Raw genomic sequence first — 18,780 nt, 5'->3', positions numbered from 1 at the left:
ATTAAGCACATGCGTCTCTAAACTGTATCAATACTTTTTATCACTGTCGTTTCTTGTTAACCCTACTTTGAAGAAGGGAAAGATCCTGTTGCTGATAGAATTCATAAATAAATCGTACGTGGTTTTATTTATAAATGTTGGTATGTATTTCTTATTACTAACCTATATCGGTGAAGTAGTGTAAATTTAGTTGACTCGGGCTTTTACTTCTTTTAAACTTAAGGCCCTTCGAGGCAGACCGCAGATACTACTTAAGAGGGCTCTCTCCGTCACTCGTTTCATACAATCGTAGTTCCAATTTCATTTGAATACTAAGCAACCAAAGTCCATGAAATTTTGCAGACATATTCTAGAAACTTACCGGTCTAGCTGGTTCTTCTCGGTATTCCTACCGAGAAGAACCAGCTAGAAACTCGACAGTTGCTCTTTTCAAGTCTTCAATTTACAATAATATTGATGAGCCCTGAAAAGTTAACAGAAGACAGACACAATTTCGCATTTGTAATATTAGTATGGCTTATCGACGCAGAAACGACCTTCATTATGGGATTGTGTTTCATTGCGAGATTGAAACCAATTTGAATATTATGCACATTGTGTCAGGCTGGGGGTTAGGCAATTATGAAATAGAATCGACCTATGTCCATGTACAACATCGTATAGCCAGTAAATAGCTACAAGAGTGTATGAGCATGGATATGGGAAAATACAAAGTTTACGTTTATTGTGTAAGAAACTGGCCAAGTGCGAGTCGGACCCGCACATCGATAAAAATCCAAACAAAAATTGGTTACTCGGAAACCGCTCTAACGACCTAGATGAATTATCAAGTTATCTAGACAAGAGATATCCTTGAATTACTTTGAGAATTTAGGGATAGCACCAATCAATTTGAAAGACGCCAAGCAAGGCTTGCTCGTGCCTCGGTAGGTACTAAAGACAAGCACTTACTTACAAATAATTTAAAAAAAATCACTAATGCACTGCCATATTGATTTTTTTTGAAATGTCACTCGGAATAGTGTAAGAATTTTAACGATACCCCATACATTCAAGTATGTACCAGGCATTTAGAAGTTATGGTGAAATAAAGAAACTGACATTATATACAATGAAATCTGAAAACATTAACTTCTTTTGGGCGGTCGTAATGACGTAGGAAATACACGAATCTTTATATCATATTATATCATAAAAGGAACTTGGCATCCTTAAAAAAATGTTAACCAAACATTAGAACTGTAACGACCTTTCCTCCTCACTTACTTGGTAAGCGAGATGCACTCTAATGTGTACTGAAATTAAACCTAATGGGAGAGATTCGAACAAGATCCAAGTACTAGTGTGGGTTAACCGTTAGCCTAACCATTCAGATTTCAGTCCTTATAAGAAACGTAAAACGGTATAGCTTTATCTATTAAGGCTTAACAGGGCTCTCTCCGTCACTCGTTTCCACTCGTTTCATACAATCGTAGTTCCAATTTCATTTGAATATTAAGCAACCAAAATCCATGAAATTTTGCAGACATATTCTAGAAACTAATATCTGTGTCTGTGGTGTTTTAGATTTTTCTAAAAATATGTAGTTTTAAAATTACAGGGGCTCAAAGATTTGTATGAAAATTTTTAAGACCGCGTAACTTTGAAACCGAATATTTTAACAGAAATCTGGAAAACCACAGACATAGATATTAGTTTCTAGAATATGTCTGCAAAATTTCATGGACTTTGGTTGCTTAATATTCAAATGAAATTGGAACTACGATTATATGAAACGAGTGACGGAGAGAGCTCTCTTAAGTTTTAATGGAGTCAATACATGATTAAAACATTTACATTTCTAACAAACGTTATGTTTTTGCCGTCACATTTTTTTTACATCATTAGTATTCATTACACTCTAGTTTTTTTTCACCTACAATATTTTTATATAGGTAGGTAGGTACATAATACATGCACGAAAAATATAGGGACAAATATAGTTAGGTAGGTTTCAGATTCTTGAAAAATATATTTTCACCACTGTGTTTACGGTTGGATATTTTTAGGGTTCCGTGCGTGAAGGGTGCCAGCGGGACCTTACTAAACCTCCGCTGCCGGTCCGTCCGTCCGTCAGCGGGCTGTACCTATCTCATGAACCATAAAAACAAAATAATAAACAGCAAAACAATAAAAGTGAAAAAATGGCCGTTATATTACAGCGTTAGTACAGAGTCGCATATTAAAATTCTTTGGGCACGTCTCCCGGCGTGAGAGTAACTCCATCGAGTGTCTTGTCATGCGAGACAAGGTGGAGGGCACCAGAGGGCGAGGAAGGTCGCCCATGCGTTGGACCGACCAAATTAAGTCGGCTGTGGGCGGTTCCTTGCACGAGTGCACCAGGCTGTCGGCCAGCAGGGAGAAGTGGCGAATGCTCGTGAGGCCCTCGTATAACGTTGCTTTGTGATGACGACGACCGCTCTGCCAAGAGTATTATGACGAAGAAGAAGAAGAAGCACAGTGTTATTTCTTGTACGATGGTACGGAACCCTTCGTGTGCGAGTTCAACTCGCACTTGACCGATTTTTTAGCTTGATCTGGGCGCGTGCCTCATTTATTTTCGCTTATACGAGAAAATCTGAAATATCGTGTCAAGGCCGGCATTTTAATTTTTAAGGCCGCGGAATACATAAGCGGAATATCTTTTATTACTATACTGCCTTCATACTTGTCAGCAGGACTTGAATAATAACTAGTTACATAAAGGCTAAAGTGATTAAAGTCAAAGTCAAAATCATTTTTTCAAAATAGGTACTTTACACCTTTTGTTTGTCCGATTTGTTAGATTTAAAGGATGATTAAAGTGGTGATAATTAATTACGTAAACTTAGGGTTCCAAACGCGCCCAAGTCTGAGAAGAGCCTACAACAAACTTAATTATGAAATGTTCTGCTCTACGATAAAAAGCAGTTTTTATGTAATTTATCTAAGGTGCATTTTTATCTAAGGTGACGTCTGTGACTACGAGCCGTGATAGCCTAGCTGTTAAGACATCAGCCTCCTATTTGGGGATCGGGGGTTCGACCCCGAGCACGTACTTTAACTTTTTATTTACTTAAGGAAAACATCCTGACTGCCTGAGAGTTATCCATAATGTACTCAAAGGTGTGTGAAGTCTGCCAATCCGAATTTATCCAGGGTGTGATGGACTTTAGCATAAATTCTTCTCTTCTGAGAGGAAACCCGAGTTCTATTTTAGCGTTATGTAAACTAAACAAGATGATTGGCGATAGGTTGAGACGATGAAGATGATACCTACCAGTACCTAAGTATATATTTTTATAATGACTGCGAAATTATTTTGAGTAGATGTATTAATAAACGGTCTAGGCTCGTAGCAGATCGGTTTAATTAATGAAAAACTTATTTTCCAGTTCGAAATGGAAAGTTGTGTTTACCATATATTTTAGAGCAGTTTAGTGGAGCAGCATAGGCTTTGCATACGCGGTGTCAAGATCACAAGCGGTGTAGAGCGCGGCGGCTGGCGGGTGACACAACCCCCGCGCCACCCTCGCGCGCTACCTCGCACCACGCATGCTCCAATTATAATCTCTTTAGGGATGTTCACTGTCGATTTTAAATAAAATTTGAAAATGTAAACAACCTTATTTTATTTTGTAATGGCGTCAATGATGCATTAAGACTTTGAAAGCCTCGAGCTACTAGCGTTCACTACTCTCGGAAGAAGTCATTAAAGTTATCATATTTCATGTGGAATTATCGACCAGACATGCCCGTCGAAGGATGTGAATTGTGAGCTTTTCAATACTGAGCAAGAAAACAGACAGGGTTAAATGCGATAGCCACCCGCGGTGGATAACTCGATATCTCGACGTGGATAGGGCGGCATTATCCGGTCGCGAGAGTGCGCGCGCAGCGGCGTCGCGAAGAGGGCATCAAATCGCCTGCGGAGGGCGGCCGGTCCGCGCGCGTTCCCGCTGTCTACCGCGCGGTCACTCGACTCAACACCTCCGACAGCGAGAGGTACTCGGTGCTCGGTGCACGACCTGCTCCGCGGTCACTGACCGATACCGAGCGATTGCATCGTCGCTCGACCTCCGCCCCACGGTATAAGCCGCGCGACCCGAGGACGCCGTGAGCCCTCATCGTTCCCCGGTACTTCACTTGCACGGGCAGGTAGCGCCGCGGATAGCGTGATGGCTAGCAATTTCTACAAAGCGGCGCAGTACCCCCTCCCCCTTTGATCGTGTGACCGACTTTAATTTGTTTTTTATTGTTTTTAAGTGTTTATTATCCTCCTAAACTGTGTTTCGTAATGGCATACCTCGTATAACATGCGCACGAGGGATCTCGTGCAGTGACTTGCGAGCCCCACTGACGTAGCGACATAGCGTGAGTTTTTATAAACTGCTCCAATTTTTCGATGAATGAGTAGGTATGCGGCGCAGCAATTCCCAATTGAGTCGTAAAATAAAACAGTAGTAAGTACTTACAGCAACACCGCTACGAAAGCTTACGCATGACTTAACTTCTGCTTTGAGATTTACAAATCAAATACCTAGTAGCTTCTTATTAATATTTTAACTCAGTACAGTGGAAAGCGTATCCAAAATATGCTTACAATAAGATAGAGCTAATACTGTTTGTTCAGTTTTATTTACAAGCAATCACTTATAAGATTTACAAAGTAGTAACTTACTCGAATATTTAAATTATACTTGCTTTTATTCATTATTTTGTGTATCCAGTCTGCACGTAACACTAATAAATAATGAAAAATGTTATTGATTTAGAAAATTTATTCGTAAGATACCCAATAAAGAAAAAACACTATTGATTTTTATTGCAATGCATATTACAAAATATGTGATAAGGCCTTCCTTTTTCTCCATTTGAGGTACGGGCCAGTCGCGCATCGAGGGTTCCGTACCTTGGAAGGATACCTACGTCTACTTATTTAGTTATTTAAATTATATGCAACTGCAAAATATGTAAGTTTATAATTGCAAAAAATATATTTTATGCGATATAACTAAAAAATAAACGATTTTCGGAATTGTGGTATGAGACCTTGTTTCTTGCCACTCGATAATTGATATTTCCACGCGCCCCTGAGGATAAGGGTCTTGACAGATAGACAGACACAGACGAACAGCGAAGTAATCTTTTTCCCCTTTTGAGATACGGAATCTTATAAGGACCATTCAATTTTAATAACTAATCGAGTCCAGACATTAACAATTAAAAAAAACTGGACAAGTGGAAGTCAGACTCGTGTACCGAAGGTTTTGTACCTTATTGAAAAAACAAGCAACAAAAAACTAGGCGCTAAGATCAAGCGTCTGACAAGAAATTTCCCTCTGATTACGGAACCCTAATTTTTATAGATATATTTCTTGTTTTACTATAGGGTAAAACTTGTTGTATAACTGTTTTTAAGATAGAGCTGAAACAAATAAGTTTGAAAAAAATGCTATTTTTTCGAGATTTTTTGTAAGGGGCCTCCTTTGGTTTTTTTTTATTTGAATTTTTATGCTGTGATTTAGAGGCTATAGAAAGTAACATGAATTCTGTACTAAATGCATTAATGGCTGAAGATTTAGACCCCTGTGATAGACCGACGAACGGACAGACAGTGGAGGCTTAGTAATCGGGTTCTGTTTGGGACCCTTTGGGTAGGGAACCCCAAATACGACTACCTAAATGAGGGTATAACGTCAAGCTTTAAAATCCCTGATCTCGAATAAAGATACCCTAATCGTAACCCCAGACAACGCAACGTGAAATTTTGACTTTTTGTTTTAGGATACAACCATAGAGTACTGTTACTAGAGTAAGCAATGTCTCGCCAATCCAATGGCCTTTTAACCGGTGTATATCAATAGCCATGTTTTTTGTTATTTAGTTTGTTATATTTATACATTGGGGTTAGTCCGGCTTAAAATCTATTAATACAATAATATCAATATCTTTGTCGTGTAACGCAACTCTTAACAGAAATATAATAGGACAAAAAAGATAGATATATTTATTTTTTGATTTTTTTATTTTATTTGAAATTTATATGAAGCCCGCGGCGCCATCCGCGTGGATTTAGGTTTTATAATCCCATGGGAACTCCATGGTTTTCCGGGATGAAAAGTAGCCTATCTCTGTCCCCGGGATATAAACTAAAGCTATCTGTGTATCTGTATCTATATCTGTGTGCTATCCTATCAAACTTCATCAAAATCGGTGAAAAGAATGGGCCGTGAAATGGTAACAGACAGACACACGCTTTGGCATTTATAATATTAGTATTGATATTTACATAATACATTAGTTCCAAGCATATTATATAGCAACAATAGCTGAGGGCGCCCAACAAAATATAAGGTTTGCTTCTCCAAGGTCCAACTCGATGGAAACCTACACGTGCGACGAGCAGACAAATTAGTGCCTCGGGAAGTATTTAAAAAACCAAAAAGTATTCAAAAATCTCCTCATGAAATCCCTTACAATTGCTTTTGCCAAAGTAATGAATAGGGGAATTCGATATTGAATTCCTATTTTATTTATTGAACTTCGTCGGAAATTGAAAAGTGCCTCGCTTTTCGCCCGCTTCCCTGATGTTTATTTTGTTTGACTTGTAGACCACATGCCGTGTACTCTGTATGCACAGGAATATAATCTATTTCAAGTAAACTAACAAGTTTCTTGAATGTGTTTCTCTATTCAACAAACTTTGAACTGTAACTGCATCGCTGAATACATTATTGTATTCCAGCAGAGCTCACAACCAAGTTGTTTGACTCAAGATAGCTGGAATCAATTGTAGAACTATTAAATATAATTGTCTTAAAGCAATGTCTATTCAAATATGTTAGTAGACCGTGTTATCTTTTAATTAGAAAAAATAATTTATTTATACTTAGTAGAAAAGAGTTTATTAAACAATGATAGATAATAATATTATTTGTTTGGTTCAAAATAATATGCGCTAGTTCTAACATCTGATCTGGTTACAGTATTCCTAATTATTATAAATCCAGTCAAATAAAAGTCTTTCACCTGCTAGCGTAAACAATTACACGAAAACAATTACATAATATACATATGTATCCATAGTACTAGTAGTGTAATAGTTCCTCTCAAACAACTCTTGTGAAGCCAGGGCGGCTGCCGTAGGCTTTGTAAACATATATTTGCAAATAGCAAAGCAAGCAACTAGGATTATATTATTTGCTTCTGACACATTATAATTTACTGTTATCACTGACATCTGAACACTGACCCTGGCACAGTAAATAGGTACTATGAGTTGTGACCCTAGGCTGCAACGCAAATCCGGGTTAGATCGCTCGTTGATAAATGTTAAACATCTTTAATTATGAAACATAATAAGTAGGTATACTTATTATGTTTCATAATTAAAGATGTTTATTTTTTCCTTCTTCATTCCTATATAGCATTCATTCGATTGCGAAGAGACTTTACAAAGTTCTTAGTACTGGAACTTGACGACAGGATCTTGTAGGTTCAAGACTTAGGTTCAAGACACTGTACAAGTGCGCACAAAGGTGCGCTCTCCTTTTCTTCACCTTCTTAGTCCGATAGGGCGGCAATCTGACACTACATGAAAGATATTAGATACAGGAAAGTGAAGAACGTACATGCGTACTCACTAAGGCACGGGGTGTAACACCGCCAATTCCATAACTTCAAGATATACTGAGAATTTCTTGACAGAAAAATCAATTCCGTTTTTTGGTCCATCCTGAGCCCGCAACATAGGTACATTCGAGTATATCTTGTACCAAGACCACATGATCTGAACACAGCAATAAAGGCAGCTTTTCTTTCAATATTACCATTGAATTTCTTTCTGAAGTACCTAACTTTTAAAAGCCGACTGTTCAATTGGTATTTGTTAGCTATCTCTCTTGAAGAACAAGCATTATAATAGGTACTTCGGTAGGTACTTAGACATACAAAAAATGAGGCTTCGCGTCGACTTAGCCTTTAGAATAGTTTATTTGAACTTCCTTCCCATACCTAGTAATTACACGCAATGTTTTTAAAATGGAATGCTTTTTTAAAATAATAACAGGAAACTACTTAAATATTTAAGTAGTCTGCCTTTACCATAAGTAGCATTAGGGTAGGGACTTCACTTATAAGTTCTTGAATAATCCCTAAGCTTGCTTGGAAGTATGTACCTATATTATAATTATTATTGTTGATAAGGCGGCCAATTTACTATGCGTTGATTACCCCTCACCCTCTCACTGTAAACTTTTCAACTTTCTTGACACTACATTAGATCTATTAAACCTCTTTTGCTTGAATGAAGGTTCTTTTAAAATATAATTGGATATTTATGCAAAATTCACTTGCATTAAACATTTCACTGTCTGTAAAATAAAAGTCCTATCCGATTTTACTAATATATGCAATTACGGAAACATAAATTTCTTTTCGATCGTATCGAGAAGCTACCCGAGCGTTTGTCCGACACAGCGATATGAAATAATATTTGTGCCATAGATGCACCGCTTCATAATAAAATGTTCCAACGAACATTGGTGTCCGCACTCCTATCATCCGTAATCCGGTTTAAAGTGCTTTAGACGCAATTAAACTTGCACGATAACTAAATTTTTATTCATGTTATTATATTTGATTGGGAAGGCTTATCAGTGATATAGATTCGTAGATCTTATTCGTAGATCTACTCGTATATATTGCAATAGGTATGTTCGTCAGAACATATTATTGTTACTATGAAATACCGCATCTAGTGTAACATTGATATCGCTGGTCCGATAGAATTTATTTATAAACTGCCCCCAGTTAATTGCGATGTTTTTGCCGGCAATGCAACGATCGCTTTAATGCATTGCGGTATGATGATAGGATAGGGTGAGCCGTATGTTGCAATTATTGTACGGCAGTCTATGGAGGCGTGTTGGCAAGTTTTTTAAAAGCTAGGGGAGTATGGGTTGTATTGCAATCCCGCATTACCTGACTTTGCATAAAATACCCGTTATTTGTGCTTTTGTTTTTTCAAACGGTACGACTCTACCTCGGATGCTTGATGCACATTGTTGACGTTTCTATAAAATCACAACGAATACTTAGGTACCTACATACATTAAGTATATACGAATTTACATTCAAAAATTCATCACCATCAGAAACATCTAAAGCACTTTAAAACATTTCAAATTCATGTATGAGATTATGCATCAGTGGGTACCGTTGAGAATTTTGTCAGATGAAGATTAGTGACGAAACATAGCTACCAAATCGAGCCATGATTGTCGATATGATAAATTCGTAAATATCGTAAGCATATCGGATTAACATGCATTAAAATGGATAATAATCATGTTTATACTATCAGAATCATGTAAGCTTGAACTGTTCGAACCGTAGGTTGAGGAGCTATGACGAAACGTAGCAGTGGCACCATTGATAGTGGCACAGAATATTATACAAATGTACTAGATAGTACTTACGACAGAACGCTTTTCAGGGGATGTTTGAAAAACTATGCCTATACCTATAATAGTAGGTATAGGAGTTCTATCGCGAGTATTATTGAGGTTGGTGGTTTACAAATTGAAGAAAACCTCAAACCAAAACACTAAATGCTACTTACCTATTCAATAATGAATTTATTTATTTATTTTCTATTTATTAATTAATTGTTTACAACAAATGTTTACAAGTTTTATTACGAATATGGTGTAATCATAAACTCATGAGTTATGAACATGAGTTATGAATGAAAAGTTATATTTTATTTTATTAATTAAGAATAAGACACACTAAACAGGGTGTAAGTTGTAAGTATAAAACGTCTATACCTATATGAAATAAATAAATGCCTACAATAATTTTAAACTGATCTAGAGACAAATACTATGCTATGCATGCAAATTAACTCGTACACAAAAACGAAAACAATTACGAGTAGGTATGAGCTAAGACGTGCAAGACGTAGAGTCATGAAGATGAAAAAGTTAGTGAATTTGTTTTTAAATGACAATGTTTATGTTATTGTTAAAATGTCATGTAACTAGGTATATATTTATGAAAGAAAGATTTTGTGGTAATGATCATACTTAATGGAATCATTATGATGGTCTGTGTGATAGTAAAGAAATAATAATTAGTGAATCTCTCAGCCCGATCAAATACTAAAGTATGGTCATAATCTTGATTGCTATTAGGATTAGGTGGGAACCTGTCCACGCCATATTAACGGCATCTTGAACTTTGACCTCTACGCCAACTATGGCCGAATACAGCAACGACAAACTATCCAATATTCTACATAATTATGTTTTATAATTTTAATAGTAACTGCCCGCGGCTTCTCTCAGCGAAAATATGAATCCGCTTTATTCCCTATCCCGTGAGAATTTTCAACAATCTGATCTCATTCCTTTTTTACATTATAAAATTTCAGCTTTCGAGATCCAAGATGTGTTAGTCAGAGAATCAGTAGTCAGTCAGTAGATTTATAAGTTACCTACTAGCGACCCATAAATTATTTAAGTATTTAGATTCTATGATAAATATACCTACTACGAATTGTACCTACCTATACTTAAATTCACAAAACATAACCTATACCTAGGTACTTATATCTAATATAATTCATAGTAAATTTGTTTTTTTAAGGCCGCTATTCAGCATAATTCGTAGTCAAGGAAAATCGTTAGGTGTAATGCTCTTTTACATTCTATTATGAGCGTCCAAGTCCAAACTGGTTTCGTAATAATAAAATATAATAGACTCAATAAGTCAAATATATTAACTTTATCAATATTCGATAAAGGATTTTACGTATTTGTATAATATATTTTATATTATAAAAAACCGATTTAATATGTGTAATAATTTTGGCTTTGTTGAGGTTATGCATTCCATTGGATGTACATAATATCATGATTATTGATTTATGATATTTTTTATAACGCGTGAAACTTGAGACTATAAAAATGTAATGAAAAGTTTGGCAATTCCGAGGGAACCGATGAACCGTCAAACATATACACATCATATTTCTAAACACGTAGGTAACTCTCTCGCAGTCGAGTAAAACTAAACGTTATTCGATACTCGGACAAGTCTGTCAATTACAAGCTCTTCTTCTATTAAGTTTGACGGATACGCAATTATGTACTCAGACTAAATTGCTGGAAAATTTGTCGATAGTTAATGACCAAGTCTTGACCGTGACACGTGATGAAGATTGCTCGCGCGTTCACACGCTAATATTGCTTGGGTCATGACAAAAAATAATAAACGTTTCCGAAAACCTCCTTCAATTGTACCTCGAAACTTGGGCATTATAACCAGAACCTATCCGCCTCTTTATAGGGATTAGTTAAAATTAATTAGGTAAGATACCTACCTTCATCGCAGTTTATAATAGGTACTTACCTAGAATCGCTTCTTAACTATTCTTACTCTACGAGCATACTGAAGCAGTTAAAGTATCTTAGACGTCAGCAATATTTATCATTTTTAGGGTTCTGTACCTCAAAAGGAAAAACGAAACCCTTATAGGATCACTTTGTTGTCTGTCTGTCTATCCGTCTCTCTGTCTGTCCTTCTGTCCGTCCTTATCGCAAGTTTATAGAAATATTATTTCATCTAAAGCCAAGAACTACGTAGGATGTATATGCAACATTAATTTCAGTCACCTAAGAAAAATAACAAGTCGCAAATACCGGTACATATTATCTGGTCCCTTTGTTTTTCTACCCCGTCACGTGTTCTAAATGAAACGGCACGCACACATTGTTTGCCATGCTGGCCTAATGTCCTCAGCTAATGCGCTAGTGGTCCGACAAGAGGACAATTTCCGGACGCGCCCCGACCTACCCATTACGCTAGAAACAATTTTCTAATTTATAATCATTATGAAACACCGAGTCGCTGGTCGACAACGATTTCGTTAAAAAGACAAACACCCTTTTACTGCAGAGACAGCAAATATTACCTATAACATGAAAAATGGCTGCAGGACCTAATTAAACATTTTTAATGAGAAAACGAAATAGGTCCATATTGGCAATGAAAAGATTACGAAAACGGTTTTCTTTACCAATCATTTATTTCCTTCCTCAAGAATATTTTTCTAAAATTCATTTTAGCAGACTAAACTAATCCTAACTTGAAAACATGTTTGGAACCAGATTAACGTAATTACATTTGTTGCTTTTCTACTGTATAATTATGTTTTCTGAGTCCAGAAACGAAATTTAAACCTTTTCGGCATGGGGAATCCTAATTAATAAAAAAAATAAGCTCAGTATGTGGAGAGCTTACGGCGAGGCTCAGCAAAAAAGCAAAAAATCCATGTGCGGACAGATCCAGGACTAATGACAAATTAGCCGTTGAAACGAAAAACAGCCGGAATAAAAACGTATAAAATAAAGAGTTTGTTATGCCTGTAGATATTTTCGCGAGCGCATTTTGTTTTAGAAGATCCAAAGTTGAATCCAGCGGCGTGACGCGGCCCCTTTCAAACAGCCGCCGCGTCCGCTCCTGTCGGATGTAATATAGCTCGGGAAGCATTTGATCTCTCCTTATAAAACTCTTCATACGTCAAATTAGAGGCGAATTTATTTTCTAAGACTAACAACTGCCGCGAATTAATAGGAAAGGTTTATTTTTTTTAGGCAGCCAAGTTTAGATAACGAATCTGTTTTCTCAATAAAGCTTTCACAGATTGACAATATCAACTTATTCAAACCTCAAAAGTGATTTATATAATAACAATTAACGAATCTAGCATGTTTGTCGTACCACATTCTCAGATTCCTATTCCTAACAATTTTGAAAACTTTGAATTGGGTTGTTTACAAACATTGTCTTAAAATTAGGTAAGATATAAACACGAAGGAACATAACTAAATATCTAAAACACTGATAAAAAGTACACGATCATTATCATTAACTCTTTTATGTGGATGGTATATTATATTGATCGTCTAAACGCAATGATTTATTATTTCTAAACATCAATTTATGATTGATAATGAATGAAGCAATAATGATGTATCGTTTGCTGATCGATGAATAAAAACATTCGCACGCGAGCGCGACTTGCTCCCACGATAATTATGGTAAGTAACGTTTCCAGCAAATCACATACTCCAAAATGAGGCATAAAATGTTAGAGTAGAGGCTTGGGAACGAGACGGGCGTGCGTAATTACCCGTCGAGAATGTGGTCGAGTCCTGCGGCCGGACAGCCTCCGACCGCGTCTAAACTAGGAATAAAGTGCTCATGTCGTACCCTTAACTCATTAATTACGCCTCGAAACTGAACTCACATGTTGCTGATTCTATGCGGAATGTAAAGGCTAAAGACTGTTAAGAATCAATGAGAAAATTAGCATTTTAAGTTCAAGTCGTTTTATTTTCTACACACTCCTTACGAGAGTATAATGAAGCTTAGCGCTTCAGTAATAAAATCTTTTTCAGTGATCACGTACTTGCACTTATCTTCATTTTTTTTCTTAAAACAGTGGTGTATGAACAAAGAGTGTTGAAGAGTTCGCGTCCTCGGGGCATCTATTAAGCAGCAGACAGGAATCGTTTCCCACAGCCCGCTCTCGGCTCGTCACGGAATCAATATCGTCTTTTATTTTACGAAACGTGCTCCACACACATGCACGTGATACCGTATCCATCCCACTAGAGATGGGCATTATTTCTATTTATCATTTTCATTTCAATGATTTCACAGGCCATTTTTCATGGAAAGTGCTTTTTTCAACTTTCACACAAACTACGTTCACTACATGAATCAAAACTAGGAATTATGATCAAAATCAATAGTGTTGATTGATATATATTTACAAGTGGAAAAGTGAATTTTCTCACCTGAAAAAGTGAGAAATTTCACTTTCCGTAATAAATAATTTATTAATTTCCGTTTGCTACATTAATTTAACTCGATGTTTCTCTCAGTCTAACACGAAACGATGCGAGTTTACTCGTTCGCACACTCGTTTTAGCTCAACTCGATAACCATACGCGCGCGATTTCAAAAATAAAGCGGGATCAAATGTTTTAATTTTCTAACTCTGTCGTTGATTTTTTAGAGACTACTTAAGTAAGGTAGGTATAATGCGTAAAAAATGAGTTCTCACTCGCAATTTCAACTTTTAGTGTCAAAATGTCATGTCAAAAGTACGATTTTAGTATTTTAAAGGTGAACCGTAGAGTAAAAATGGCGCGTGAGAAGTTATTTTGTGCGGACTATAACGAGCGTGATATTTATATGAAAAAGCTTTTCACGTGATATTTCATATGCTACCTGTGAAATTGTCTATCTCTAATCCTCACTATCGGACTGCCTACGGTACGTACAACGAGCAAGAATAAATGAACAAATAGGGTGTATCAAGTGTGATAATTGAAGCGAAATTTCTTCAACATTGCTCTTATTTATTCGTCGGTCTCTAAAATTTTGAAACGTTTAATTAAAGTCTGCTTTTCTTACGCGATATTAGTTTTTCATTTCGTTAATTAACTGGTTTCTTACTAGAAATTCTATTACATTGGTTTAGTAATAAAAGGAGCGTTATAGTACCTATTATTTTATTTCTTTGAAAGAGAATTTACTAATTGAGTAACTCAGCAAAAGTTAACATTGAAATCGACGAGTTTATTTTACTATCTTAATTCTAGAGAAACCTTTTTCAAACTAAACTAAGAACACCAATCCGTTTAGGTCTATCTCTCATTAGTTCAAAGGCCATAACCCTTTATAATTTTTCAAGTTATCTATACTTTTTTTTAGTCATTTTGTGTCACAACATTTGTGGCATTTAGTATATGGTATGGACTGAAAAAGTCTTGATTTGTCATCGTAGTCATCTTCCTATAATTTTGAAAGATTTGGGTGACCTCTATGTCATGTTTTTTTAAACTTGCACTCATTCCCAATTTTTCTTCCCCACGTAAATACCACCTAAATAGTCTTAATATAGCAAAGGGCCTGCAGATGTCAAGTGTGCAAGCGTTCACTGACATTTTTACGAGAAGAAACTTCAAACCTTTACGCCAATTAAAATAGTTTAGTAATTTTTTGTGACGCAACGGGACGGATGCTAAAATACATTTGGGTCAGGAACGAAGATTAATTAGGTACAAACTTGAGTCGTTCTGTTATTTCTAGTGTAAATACACAGTGTAAATGTGTTTATTAGGATACAACATGGCTACAACTGCTGTCTTACACTGGAGGAGATCTTCAAATGTAAACAATGCACAGTTAATTGCTGCGCTGTTATTGTGCATCAGTTTACAAACTGGTCGGAATTGTTCGCAGGCAATAATAAATCTATTTATAAAGGCATTTGCGTATATATACTTACTTTGCAATTAAATAATTAATTAGTGCTTGACCTAGTAGCACATTTTAGTTGAGAAGTAAAACAGATGTTGAAATAAATCCAATAGAACACTAAAGACAACAACGTTTGTTTTTTTATTTTTTTTGTTATTAGCTGACTTTGCAACAAGTATCATAATTTAAATGTGTATTATTCAGGACAACGCAGAAATATAAATCTACCGATTAATGTATTTTTATACGATTACAAGTTAAACCCATGATGACGCAGTCTAATTTGAAAGTGGGCTAACTAGGAAGGGTTATGGAAGTTTTATTAAATCCATAACCCTAACGGCTTTTACACAGCTTTACACCGGAACGCTAAATCACTTGGCGGCACGGCTTTGCTGATGGGGTGGTAACTAGCCATGGCTGAAATCTACCAACCAAGTGAAGTTTACCAGACCAGCGTACAGAAAAAGAAATTATAAATTAGACACATTGCTCCAGCACAGAATAGAACCCGGGACCTCCTTATATTAATACCAGAGCGCTTATCCCTACGCCAAGAAACTCAACAAAAACCCGATGTTAAACCAATAATAAAGAGACTGTTCCGGAGAAAATCAAACGATCTAAAACAATTAATGTGACCAGTTAGGCTAAGAATAGGAGCTAGTTAATATGTTTAAAATAAATTATTCTTTTGACTTTGAGTAATTATTATCTACATTTTTACACCCACCCAACTGGTTTTGACGAAATGTAATTTCTGATTAAACTAACACATCAATAAAATTATAGGCTGCAGGTCTATTTGAGTTGTGATTAAAAGGGCAGTTAAGTAACTTTTTTTTGTATTATAACGTTAACGAATAAATAATAAATAATGTTTTTAACTTTGATTAAGGATTGCGCTACACGCAACGGAGATCAATTCTTAATCTAAGGTTTTTAATAAGTAAACATTTCAACTTCACTTAAGTTCACGGTTGCCCTCTGAAGGCAGTTACGTACATAACTTCAAGTTTGATAATTTTGTATATTTTTAGGGTTATCGTTTAACTAATAAATAATGTTTTTAAGAAATAAACTTTTCTCGTTGCCATCTGAAGGCAGCTATGTACATAACTGCAAGCTTGATATACCTATGGAATACTCAATTTAAACTAGCATACTTGAGCATCAATATGATGTCTAATGACCAAGCACATGAAAATCGTAAGCAGCATGGACAAGTCATGCAGGGATAATATTAAAACGTGCGTGTATTGAGATAACAAGCTTGCGTAATAATAATCTTTGTAGGTACTACCATGGACTATGATGGTTCAATCAGACTTATATCAAGTTCTTAGTTAACTGTGAAGCCTTCAAATAGATATATATTATACAGCTTGACAATTAAATATGTATCTGTAACGAGATGACATTCTAAGCCTCTCTTTATGTGGGTTGGCACGGAAAATTTAATTTTGAACGCCGCTCAAAGTAATACAATATTGACTTCTATGACGAAAACAATTCAGCCACGCTGTACAATATCATAATACCCTTAACATCAAAATTCTGTCGTAATAAATGGAATCAGATTTATAAAGTATTATTAGTTTATATAGGTTTAAGTATATTGTTACGTCGAATGTACGTTTAGGGAAAACTGACGCATTCTAAACCCCAACTATTTTATTAATAAAAACTTGTTAATATTTAACCGAATTTTCAGATTTACATTGCGTCAGAAATGAGCTCACTAAAAGTTGATTAAAAGTAATACTTCCACAATAAAATTATATACAAATTATTTATTTATTAGTTAAGGGATATGCTCTAAAAACTCATATACACCTTACGTGTAGAAAGTAGTGTAGAAAAACACGTGACTTATAAAAAGCACGTACAGCGGTAGCAAGTTCAAGTGCAAGAACAGGCACGCCATACATCAGGTCAAATATGCGCCTTGTATGCGCCCAAGCGATGGGAAAACGTCCCTCGCTTCCTCCTTGCCTTATAAGAGCAGTTGCTCAAGATGTACCGTAAGCATTGATTTCTTCCACTTAAAGATCATCCATCCATCAAGCATTCAGTGATTTTATTCGGATTGATTTGTGGAGGGCAGTCACATTTTTATTTGTTTATCTCACAACATTTTGAACCTAATCTAGGTAGTTATTATCATTAACTAGCCGATGCCCGCGACTTCGCCCGCGTGGATTTAGGTTTTTCGAAATCCCGTGGGAACTCTTTGATTTTCCGGGATAAAAAGTAGCCTATGTGCTAATCCAGGATATTATCTATCTCCATTCCAAATTTCAGCCAAATCCGTCCAGTAGTTTTTGCGTGAAGGAGTAACAAACATACACACACACACACACACACACACACACACACACACACACGCACACACACACACACACACACACACACACACACACACACACACACACACACAAACTTTCTCCTTTATAATATTAGTGTGGTAAACCACTTTACACAAAAACAATTTGGATAAATGACTTTTTGGATTTTCAAAAAACCTTATGGCATTAAATAATATTCTCTACAAGAGTCTGAATGTGATTGCATTAGTCCAGTAGGTACATTAATTAGGGCTTAAGTACTAGATTTTCTCCCGAGTTCCTCTAAGGACAGTCTCGTGGTAGATACGTCATATTATCAGTTCCATAAATTATAGAATCTATATTCTATACAGTATACAGTAGGTATACCAATAATAGGACTGTTAATAAGGATCTAATTTAATCAATGACTTTCTAATTTAATACAATATAAAAGGAGAAACTGATTGACATATTAAAAACTTACTTTCTGGTGGATCTAGAAACTAAAAGTTTAAAGATTTGCATGTACTCGTAAGTACCTAGTTCCCACAACGCAGACCGTAAAGTAAGAAAGTACTTTCAGAATATTTCAATTCCCAAGCGGGCGAAGCCGATGGCAAAAACTAGTAGGATATAAATACCTAAATTTTCATAAGCAACGAAAATCTCCTATTGGAATAAAAGTCATGTTCCCGAGACGATTGATTTACTTAGGAAAAAAACTTTGCAAATTGATTCAAATGAAATTTCCTTTTAAAGATGTTCTCAATCGAGTGTCATCCTAACTTGACAAAAATTTTACTTCTCGCCTCTTGAACAAGTAGCGCTCCGGGGACTGAACAAAGTTCAGTCGCAGGGGCTTTAAATTCCCTAATGTTTGTCAAAACATACTTAAACCTGTCACGAAGCGCTTAAATCAATTTATTTTACAGGAACTCGAAAACTTTTGTAACAGGTAGGTACAAGATTTTATCCTTAACTTACGTATGTTCCATATAAAATGGTATTGTGTATTCTTACTATCTATGCAAATCTTGAGTTCGATGCTTCTTTAAAAAATCCATATGGAAAAACTCCGAGGCTGTTTTAT

The 18,780-nt window shown here is 35.9% G+C and overlaps 1 protein-coding gene and 1 long non-coding RNA gene across 8 annotated transcripts in view; both read left to right on the top strand.

Moving 5' to 3' along the window:
- Window positions 1–18,780, top strand: part of LOC123866462 (teneurin-a) — a 285,360-nt gene that overhangs the window by 211,962 nt on the left and 54,618 nt on the right. For 4 of the 7 annotated variants that reach the window (XM_045908043.1, XM_045908042.1, XM_045908037.1 and 1 more), the window contains exon 1: window positions 3,946–4,023. The exons of 1 other annotated variant lie outside the window; for it this stretch is intronic. The gene's annotated coding sequence lies outside the window, so the exon portion shown is untranslated. Of the gene's footprint in view, window positions 1–3,945; window positions 4,024–4,050; window positions 4,108–4,373; window positions 4,393–18,780 lie in introns of those variants that run through there. 2 more of the 7 variants (XM_045908040.1, XM_045908041.1) reach the window with 2 other exon arrangements.
- LOC123866465 lies at window positions 3,013–10,682 on the top strand. The gene is made up of 3 exons (XR_006796203.1): window positions 3,013–3,073; window positions 9,974–9,975; window positions 10,672–10,682. It is a non-coding gene; the product is annotated as an uncharacterized LOC123866465 (long non-coding RNA).

This window comes from Maniola jurtina, chromosome 6 (assembly GCF_905333055.1).
Source record: "Maniola jurtina chromosome 6, ilManJurt1.1, whole genome shotgun sequence".
NCBI classification, from domain to species: domain Eukaryota; kingdom Metazoa; phylum Arthropoda; class Insecta; order Lepidoptera; family Nymphalidae; genus Maniola; species Maniola jurtina.
Note: the sequence above shows the minus strand (reverse complement) of the source record. Positions and strands in the feature narration are given on the sequence as shown.